Raw genomic sequence first — 10,751 nt, forward strand, 5'->3', positions numbered from 1 at the left:
AGGATTGTACCTGGAGAGTTTCCAATCCTCTAACAGTCTCGGCTATGGGAGGGAGAGTCAAGCAGAGGCCTATCTGTTTTATTCCTAGCTTGGCCAGTGGCTAGCGAGTGGAAGGCAATTTGCTACAAGTCAAAATTAATCCGTGCTGGGCAGCAACGACATGGGAGAGCGTCGAGGGTGGAGACTTAGGTTTACTGTGTGGAAGGAGGCAGTGGTAAACTACTTCTGTATTTTTACCAGGAAAAAATCTTTGGATACACTACCAGAACGATTGCAGATGGAGGTGGGGCGTTCGGGGAGAGATGTGTCCATGGCATCACTATGGGTCGGTAATGACTCAACAGCATAAGACAAGGCAAGAAATTCAGAGTACCATTGCTTCTGCGTTAATACAGGCACTGCACTTTTGACAAACCCCAGATTTAAGCAGTTAGTACAGTGTTCTGCACACATTAAGCTCTCAACAAATACGACTGACTGAATTCAGGAAAATTTGCATTTTAGTGCACATGCCATTTTAATATACATGGGCAAGGAGGTTGAAATTCTGCTCCTCTAATCACAGTACCCTACTGATCTTCGTTTTTTTGCCTTTGTGTTGTTAGTGTTTTATTTCATCTTTTCCCACATGTCGACCACCGGGTCCCTTCTCCCTCTTTTTATTTTCAGATCCATCGCCCCCTCCCCCAGAGAGCCAGAGACCATGTCTAATTCCCAGCTGTGTATTCTTGCCCAGTGCTTACTACAGTGCTTTGCACCCAGCTCTTAATAAAGTTGGAAGGCTTGGGTTCTGATTCTACCTCTGCCACTTGTGACCTTGGGCAAATTATTTCACTTCTCTGTGCCTCGGTTTCCTCATCTGTTAAGTGGGGATTCAGTATCTGGTCTCCTTCTTACTTAGACTGTGAGCTCTACAGGAACTCATATCTGTTTGTCTTGCATCTTCTCTAGTGCTTAGTGCAGTGCTTGGCACATAGTAAGTGCTTAACAAATACCGCGATTATTTTTATTCTGACTACCAACATCACATCACATCGTATTCAGGGAGAACAATGTTCTCTCATTCCCCAACAACATTCTACCCAAAAGACTTAAAAACACGAGTTTTAGGAGAACAGACTATATCCTAATCCCTTCTATATCCACCGTATCCTAATCCTTTCAGCCCCAGAGCACTTTTGTACATATCCTTATTTATTAATTTATATTAAAGCCTTTCTCCCCTTCTAGATGACAAGCTCCCTGTGGGGAGGAAACGTGCCTACCAACTCTGTTATATCACACTCTCCCGAGCACTTAGTACAGTGCTCTCCACGCAGTAAGCGTTCAATAAATACAATTGATTGATTCATGGATTCTAGATGCCCAGTACATCTTCAGGGGACCCTCCTCCCCCATTTTGGGAGTGTATTAGACAAATTTCGTAAGTTGACTTATAGAGGTGTATTGTATACACTGTCTTGTTCTCTACAGGGGGCAAATATATTCCAGAGTATCCTGTTATTTGCCCCCACCTCCTACTATTTTGCTCTCTTCGTATCCTGTCCCCCGACCAGTGTTGACAAGTGCCATATTTCCCAAGCTGATCTGCTGCCTCTGGGAGCTCTCTGTAATTCCTGGGAGGTTCCAAGGGTGAGGAAGTGCTTCCAGAGTTGAGGAACAGTAAAGCAGATCATTCACAGCTGCCCTCTCAAAGGTCAACAATGACCTTCTGCTTGCCAAAACCAATGGCTCCTACTCTACCCTAATCCTCCTCGACCTCTCAGCTGCCTTCGACACTGTGGACCACCCCCTTCTCCTCAACATGCTATCCAACCTTGGCTTCACAGACTCTGTCCTCTCCTGTTTCTCCTCTTATCTCTCCAGCCATTCATTCTCAGTCTCCTTTGCAGGTTCCTCCTCCCCCTCCCATCCCCTTACTGTAGGGGTTCCTCAAGGGTCAGTTCTTGGTCCCCTTCTGGTCTCTATCTACACTCACTCCCTTGGTGACCTCATTTGCTCCCATGGCTTCAACTATCATCTCTACGCTGATGACACCCAAATCTACGTCTCTGCCCCTGCTCTCTCTCCCTCCCTTCAGGCTCGGGTCTCCTCCTGCCTTCAAGACATCTCCATCTGGATGTCTGCCCACCACCTAAAACTCAATATGTCCAAGACTGAACTCCTTGTCTTCCCTCCCAAACCGTGCCCTCTCCCTGACTTTCCCATCACTGTTGACGGCACTACCGTCCTTTCCATCTCACAAGCCCGCAACCTTGGTGTCATCCTCGACTCTGCTCTCTCGTTCACCCCTCACATCCAATCCATCACCAAAACCTGCCGGTCTCACCTCCACAACATCGCCAAGATCTGCCCTTTCCTCTCCATCCAAACCGCTACCCTGCTCGTTCAATCTCTCATCCTATCGCGACTGGATTACTGCATCAGCCTCCTCTCTGATCTCCCATCCTCCTGTCTCTCCCCACTTCAATCTATACTTCACACTGCTGCCCGGATCATCTTTGTGCAGAAATGCTCTGGGCATGTTACTCTCCTCCTCAAAAATCTCCAGTGGCTACCAATCAACCTATGCATCGGGCAGAAACTCCTCACCCTTGGCTTCAAGGCTCTCCATTCCCTTGCCCACTCCTACCTCACCTCCCTTCTTTCCTTCTACAGCCCAGCCTTCACCCTCCACTCCTCTGCCGCTAAGCTCCTCACCGTGCCTCATTCTCGCCTGTCCCGCTGTCGACCCCCGGCCCACGTCCTCCCCCTGGCCAGGAATGTCCTCCCTCCGCACATCCGCCAAGCTAGCTCTCTTCCTCCCTTCAAAGCCCTACTGAGAAGCTCACCTCCTCCAGGAGGTCTTCCCAGACTGAGCCCCCTCCTTCCTCTCCCCCTCCCCATCCCCCCACCCTGCCTCCTTCCCCCCCCCACAGCACCTGTATATATGTCTGTACAGATTTATTACTCTATTTTACTTGTACATATTTACTATTCTATTTATTTTATTTTGTTAATATGTTTTGTTTTGTTGTCTGTCTCCCCCTTCTAGTTTGTGAGCCCACTGTTGGGTAGGGACTGTCTCTATATGTTGCCAACTTGTACTTCCCAAATGCTTAGTACAGTGCTCTGCACACAGTAAGTGCTCAATAAATACGATTGAATGAATGAATTCACAGGATGGAGAGAAAAAGGATTAGCACAGGAATTTTTCGAAGAACAGTGTCTGTGGAGCCTAGGCGACGAGGCTGGTGGGTCCACACTGGAGCCTGAACCTAACAACAGAGGTTCTTGTGAAAAAAAGAATGAAAATAATACCGTAAATCTCTGTATTCGTGGCAGAGTCACCTGAGGAAGCAACAAGGCACCAGGAAGATGTTTCGTATCCTTGTGAAAGAAAGGTTATGCACCTGGAAAGATCAAGGAAGAGCTGAATTTCATGGTTAACTTAATTCTTGGCAACTTGAAATTTATCCCAAAAGGTTATGCAATATTTGGCTAGGTCATCTTTGATTTACTTAAAGGTTGGGACACCTAAGCACTTAAATACTCACCCTCCCCTTAGCACTTCATGCACATATCCTCTACTCTTTATTACTTCTAAAACTCTGTGGCTAAACTAGTAGAACGATTGCTGATGGAGGTGGGGCATTCAGGGAGAGATGTGTCCATGGCACCACTGTGACTTGGAGACGACTCAACAGCATAAGACAAAACAAGACAATCTACGATGTATTTTAATGGCTGTTCCCCCTCCACCCCCCCACTCTTTTGAAAACTACTTGAGGGCAGGAATTACATCTACTAATTCGATTGTACTCTCCCAAGCATTTAGTACAGTGCTCTGAACACAATAGGTGCTCAATAAATACTATTATTTATTGATCTACAATCTGTAAGGGTGCATGGTGTGGTCAGCACTGGGGGTCTTGCATTAATCTTTTCAGCTACACAGAGATGAACTTTATTGTCAGTGGCATCTTAGAATTCAGTGGACATATGGAGATACATTTTGTTATAGTAGAAGTTCACTGAAAGTTTCTGGATGGAAAATTTTTAATGACCAGCTAATTCAGCAGTCCAGAGGCATGTCTTTAAATCAGAGGGGAAAGCTAAAAGTAGGGAATTTAAAAACTCAGTGACAGACCATTGCATTTGGGTGGAAAATTACTTTTCTTAGTCATTCATTGATTTCTGGTTCTTTAAAGGGCCCAATGTTAACTTCAATACCGCCCTACTTCCACACATAAAGAAATATATCCTTATTCAGTAACTCAAATCCACATGATCCTTCCTTCTAGAAAATATTTTTTACTTTAATGTACCACTAACAGAGGCCTCAGAATCATGGTATCTGGAGAAAATACTATACATATTGCTGGAAAAAAAACAAAATATCTCCCAACCAAATTGGTAGGAAGTTTTAACATCCAGGGATGTGATTAATCAGTCAATCATATGCTGACTTGTACTTTCCAAGCACTTAGTACAGTGCTCTGCACACAGTAAGTGCTCAATAAATACAATCGAATGAATGAATGAATGAATTTACTGAGTGCTTACCGTGTGCAGGGCACTGTACTAATAGCTTGGGTGAGTACAATGTAACAGAGTTGGTAGACACTTTCTCTACCCACGACGACTTTATAATCTAGAGGAATTAACGTTCTTGCTTAATGCTTGTGAGTTGCACCCTGGCTTCTTCTTCTCTTCTCCAAACATTTCCACAAGCAATTAAATAGCTGCAGAAGGAGGACTTCATAGTTTTGCCTGAGAAACATGCAACCTTCCTTTTGGGCATCTAAAGCACCACAGGCATTTTTACTTAGATTAAATTCTGGGTCTCCCTGACTTCAGGCAAGCCTAGGCTTGACCCATAAAGGGAATGTCTCCCTCGGAGTTTCTCTAGTAACTACAGGCCAAACAACCTCAGATTGAGAGTTCCTTTTCTTAACATTTAGGGCTAGGCCACACGCATTTCTGTGATTGTTTCATTGTATAGTGCCTGCTATACTGTAAACAAACTGCATTATTTTGGATTATTTTAATTCGCCTTTACACCATTGCACCTTGGTGGGTTCTTTTTTTTTTCAAGTTTAGATTTCCTATTTTATTTTTCTTTGCTTGGAAGAACTGATTTCTATGTAACTTGTCAAGTCATCTATCCATATCAGCGCCATGGGCAGGGCATGGCAATCACAGCAGGTAAGACTCCTTGAGATAAACTAAAAATGCAACATGTTAGAAAAAATATTTAGAGAAAGACTAAGAATATGAGGGAGAGTTGTTTCCCAAAGATGTGGTTTAGGGGACCTATTAGTTTGTTATAGTTGCTAGGCTGTAGGTTACTTAGGTTGGAAGCAGCATGATGTGATGGATAGAGCACCAGTCTAGGAGTCAGAAAGTCATGGGTTCTAATCCCGGCTCTGCCTCTTGTCTGCTGTGTGACCATGGGCAAGTCACTTCACTTCTCTGTGCCTCAGTTACTTCATCTGTAAAATGAGGATTGAGACTGTGAGCCCCACGTGGGACGGGGACTGTGTCCAGCCCCATTTGCTTGTATCTAGCACAGAGTACAGTGCCTGGCACATAGTAAGTGCTTAACAAATACCATAATTATTCATCATCAATCGTATTTATTGAGCGCTTACTATGTGCAGAGCACTGTACTAAGCGCTTGGGAAGTACAAATTGATTAATTAATTATTACTAGAAGCAGCATAGCCTAGTGGTAACAGCACGGGCTTGAGAGTCAGAGGACCTAGGTTCTAATCCTGGCTCCATCACTTGTCTGCTGTGTGACCTTGGCAAGTCAGTTCACTTCTCTGTGCCTCAGTTACCTCATCTATAAAATGGGGATTAAGACTGTGAACCCCACATAGGACAACCTCATTACCTTGTTTCTACCCCAGGGCTTAGAACGGTGCTTGGCACCTAGTAAGCGCTTAACAAACACCATAATTACTATTATCATTATCAGTGCAGTGTGTAGGTCAAGGGCGGCTGCCTAAGAGCGTGAGCAGTATCCGAGTTAGGAATGGGGCTAGTGCACAACAATAAGGTCATTTCACAAAGGAGTTGACCACAGCCCCACCCTGTAGTGAGCTGTTTGCCAACCAGGGCAACCAAACGTACAGATCTGCAGGAGTCACGGAGGGCAGAGCTGGTGGGAGAGAGGGAGGCTGTGGGGAGGAGGAGGAGGAGGAGGGAATGCTTTGGGTAGGGCTCTCTCCGGGCTTTCTGCCTTTGAGGAAAGCCTGTCTTTCCCTTGCTGGGCCCAGCAGAGAACATTTTCTGCTCGAGGCACTGGGGGAGGAGAGGACCCTGCCCTGGTTCTGGATTCTGAACAAACTCAGGGTTGAAACCTGACTCTGGGTTCTGGACTGTCCCCTGGGGTCCGTTTCCCTTTGGGCCGAGGGCAGGGGTTGGGGAAAGGCTCTGTGGGAGGCATCGGGGGCTGTTCTCTGAGGGATGTGGGCCAAGGTGGTGATCGGTCCCCCCTTCAGGTTGCCCCTCCTCACCCCCGCGACCCCATGATCCCCTTGGTGGCTGGGTCCCTTTTCTGAAATGGCACCGGGTGTTGCGACTGGCATCCGTCGGAGGCCTGACCCACACTCGGGACCTACCAGCAATGGCCAGACACTTGGCTGAGGGAAGATCAGGGATGAGGTCACCATGCCCGCAAGACATTCCGCCCGTTGGCCCCCTACCCTTCCCCTGGACCCCGGGCATGCTCCTTTTCCCCTCCCCAGAGTTGCCTTGGTACTTCCACCTGCTCTGCAACGTACCAGCCCCGCCCTGGAGCAGGTTCATCAGCCTTTGAGGGAGGTGTCTGTCAGTGGGTGGGGGGAGAGGGAGGCCGATTTGTCTGAAAGAGGGGGAGGTAAAGGCCAGTATTGGGGATGAGGGGAAAGCAGCATGGCCCAGTGAATAGAGAACAGGTCTGGGAGCCAGAAGGTTCTAATCCCAAATCTGCCATTTGCTTGGTGTGTGACCTCGGGCAAGTCACTTCACTTCTCTGGGCCTCAGTCATTGAGCCCATTGTTGGGTAGGGACTGACTCTATATGTTGCCGATTTGTACTTCCCAAGTGCTTAGTACAGTGCTCTGCACACAGTAAGCGCTCAATAAATCCGATTGAATGAATGAATGAATGGCTTTGAGCCTGACATGGGACAGAGACTGTGTCCAACCCGATTTGCTTGTATCCATCCCAGTGCTTAGTACAGTTCCTGGTACATAGTAAGTGCTTTAAAAACCCACAATTATTATTATTATTATTGCAATTAAGAAGAAAGGAAGCTGGAAGGAGAGGGTCCCGTGGGCCAAATTCAGGGGTCGGTCCCCAGGCTGAGGAGAGAAGGGACCAGAAGAAAGCGGGCTGAGAGGAAGGAGATGGCCGAGGGGCCTGAGGCCGTCGAAGACCCGAGGTCGGGGGCCTGAGGAGACAGGCTGGGGCTTAGGGCCGAGGGATCGGGTGGCTACAGGAGGGAGGTGAGAACGGGGCGCTGTCCCCGTGTCGCCCCTGGAAACGATCGCGCTCCCCGCAAGCTGGGGGGGCTCCGGGCCCTGGGCGGCCCCCGCCCCACCCGGTGACCATGGCTACAGGGGTATACAAAGGCCCCGGGCTGGGCTGGGGGCCAGTGCAGCCTGGGGCCAAAGCAGAGGCCGGGCTGGACTCCGCATGGACAAGACCACCAGCTTCTGGGATCCACCCGGACCCTTCTCCTCCCCCTCCTGGAGCCCCCAGCCCCCTCGGGGAGTGGTGGAGCTGCCCTAGAGGCCAGTGCTCGGTTTGTAGGCAGTATAGTTAGCTGATTGGACCATCCCGCCTGCAATCACTAACTCCACTGCCATCAAAACAAGGCACAACCTCACCTCCCGTGCCCAGATTTTAGGTAAGTTGGAGGCCGGGCCCTGTTATGTCCTGTAACTCCGCCAACCTCTGTCCAGAGGCATCTTTCCCAGTGTCGCGACTGCCTGCCTGACTACCTGACTTACCTGACTGCTTGCCTACTGGCCTATCTGCTGGCCGCCCCTCACATGTCTGCTCACCTGCTTTCTCCTCCTCATTACTGTTATTATTATTATTGTCGTTGTTGTCGTTGTTAGTAGTCGTAGTAGGGGCAGGAAGTGTGTCCATTATATTGTACTTTTAGACTGTGAGCCCACTGTTGGGTAGGGACTGTCTCTACATGTTGCCAATTTGTACTTCCCAAGCGCTTAGTACAGTGCTCTGCACATAGTAAGTGCTCAATAAATATGATTGATGATGATGATGATGTACTCTTCCAAGCACTTAGTATAATGCTCTGCACACAGTAACTCTGGCCTAGTGACAAGAGCACAGGCTTGGGAGTCAGAGGAGGTGGGTTCTAATTCTGGCTCTGCCACTTGTCTGCTGTGTGACCTTGGGCGAGTCACTTCACTTCTCTGGGCCTCAGTTACATCATCTGTAAAATGGGGATTAAGACTGTGAGCCCCATGTGGGACAGGGACACTGTCCAGCCTGATCACCTGGTATCTACCCCAGCGCTTTGAACAGTGCTTGGCACATAGTAAGCACTTAGCAAATGCCACAATAATAATAGTAATTGTTATTATTATTGCATTATTATCATTATTATTAATTAATACAATTAATTGACTGACTAGTAGAAGTACATTTGCTAAGCGCTTACTGTATGCTGAGCAGCTCTGGAGTGCACAATAATAATAGTAATTGTTATTATTATTGCATTATTACCATTATTATTAATTAATACAATTAATTGACACTAGTAGAAGTACATTTGCTAAGCGCTTACTGTATGCTGAGCTGAGCTCTGGGGTTGATGCAAGTTAATCAGTTGATATACAGTCCGTGTTCCACCTGGAGCTCACCATCTTCTCTCCCTTCTCCCTTTTTCTCTTTCTCTGGGGATAATAACAATAATAATAATGATGACATTTGCTAAGCGCTTACTACGTGCCGAGCACTGGACTAAGCACTGGATGCCAGGTGGATTTGCTGAAGGAGCTTTGGCTGCCAACCGACAACAGAGACAGTGATAGTCGTGGTGATTTAGGTTATTCAAGTTTTAAGCTAGAAGCTCTGAATTCATCTGTTACCTTTTTCTTCCAAAAGAGCTTTAGAAATAAAAAAAATTAAGGATCGTAATGGTCGAAGAAACCTACTAAACTCTTTGAGTGGCTTGGAGAAGTGATGCCGTAGTAATACAGTGGATTTAGGATGGACTGCACTGGAAACAGTTTCATTGCCATTAGGGATATTGTGATTCAATCCAGACACTGGGTGGGGCTGCGAGACAAAGGACAAAATTTCACCTCCTGTTTAATTCACATTTTCTTCCCAATTTAGGATTATTGGCGTCTTCGACATCAAAGTCTCTAATGTCGAAAAACAACTGGATTTTCCATCAGTCTAGTTACTAGGCAGTGTAGTTAGCTGATTGCTATTAACACCAATCACTAGCCACACAGCCAGGTAAAAAGACCTGCAATTCATCTCAGCGAACAGACGGTAAAAGACTCCTAAAACTTTAGGTAAAAGGCTAAAGGAAATATTTATGATGTGAACAGTGCTTGATACATAGTAAGGGCTTAACAAATACCATTATTATTATTATAATGCCATCAATTAAACCCAGCCAAGAGAAAATTAAACACTTTCCTTCTTAGATGTATGGATGCTATTAATCTTTAATTAGTGGTTTATCCCAAATTCCTCTGGTGAACCTGGTTACTACAGTAATAGTAAAAGTGTTTATTCATTCATTCATTCAATCATATTTATTGAGTGCTTACTGTGTGCAGAGCACTGTACTAAGCGCTTGGGAAGTACAAGTTTGCAACATATAGAGACGGTCCCTACCCAACAGCGGGCTCACAGTCTACTAAGCGCTTACTGAGGTCCCAAAAGCGAGTTATGATTTTCCCTTGGAGATATATATATACATTCATATATAAAATATATAAATGAATTGTCAACAGAGACAGTGACAGATATATCTTCTGGTTTTCCATGTGAACCGTCTGCCTCTGTGTGAGCATGGTTGTGTACAAGTATTCCTCTCTAAAACACCGATTTACTCAGGTTAATGTGCACGTTGTGTCTCAGGTCAAATGAAATCTAATTAAAGTACCTCAAACGTAAAAATGCATAAATCATTTGACCCACAAATTGATCTTAACTGAAGCTTAACTAATCTCAGCGAATACCAAGCTGTTCTTAAGAGTGGGAATTGAAATTATTTCCTTCCCAAATAATAATAATAATGATGGTGTTTGTTAAGCGTTTACTATTTGCGAAGCACTGTTCCCAGAGAATGAATCCGGATGCACCTGATGCTTCCAGAAAGATGGGTTTGATTAGATTATCCCCCTTGAAATATACCACTTTTTCAAAATGTATTTGAACATCCAAGAAGCTTTTAGCCTAGATCCTTTATCAGGGGGCAAGGGGGTGACAACTTTTAAGGTACCATGTGTCCGACAACTTTGACATCTCTCAAACCCCGAATTGCAATCAGAAGAAGGGGAGACAGAGCGCAGTCAGTTAGCTTGCCCAACTGACTGAAGGGAGAGCTTCCTCTAGACTTTAAGCTCGCTGTGGGCACTGAATGTGTCTGCTACATTGTTATATTGTACTCTCCTAAGCACTTAGTAGAGTGCTCTGCGCACAGTCAATAAGCATGGAGAGAGCACAGGCCTGGGAGTACGAAGGTCCTGGGTTCTAATCCTTGTCTGCTGTGCTCAATAAATACGATT

This window comes from Tachyglossus aculeatus, chromosome 11, assembly GCF_015852505.1.
Source record: "Tachyglossus aculeatus isolate mTacAcu1 chromosome 11, mTacAcu1.pri, whole genome shotgun sequence".
In the NCBI taxonomy this organism is placed as follows: domain Eukaryota; kingdom Metazoa; phylum Chordata; class Mammalia; order Monotremata; family Tachyglossidae; genus Tachyglossus; species Tachyglossus aculeatus.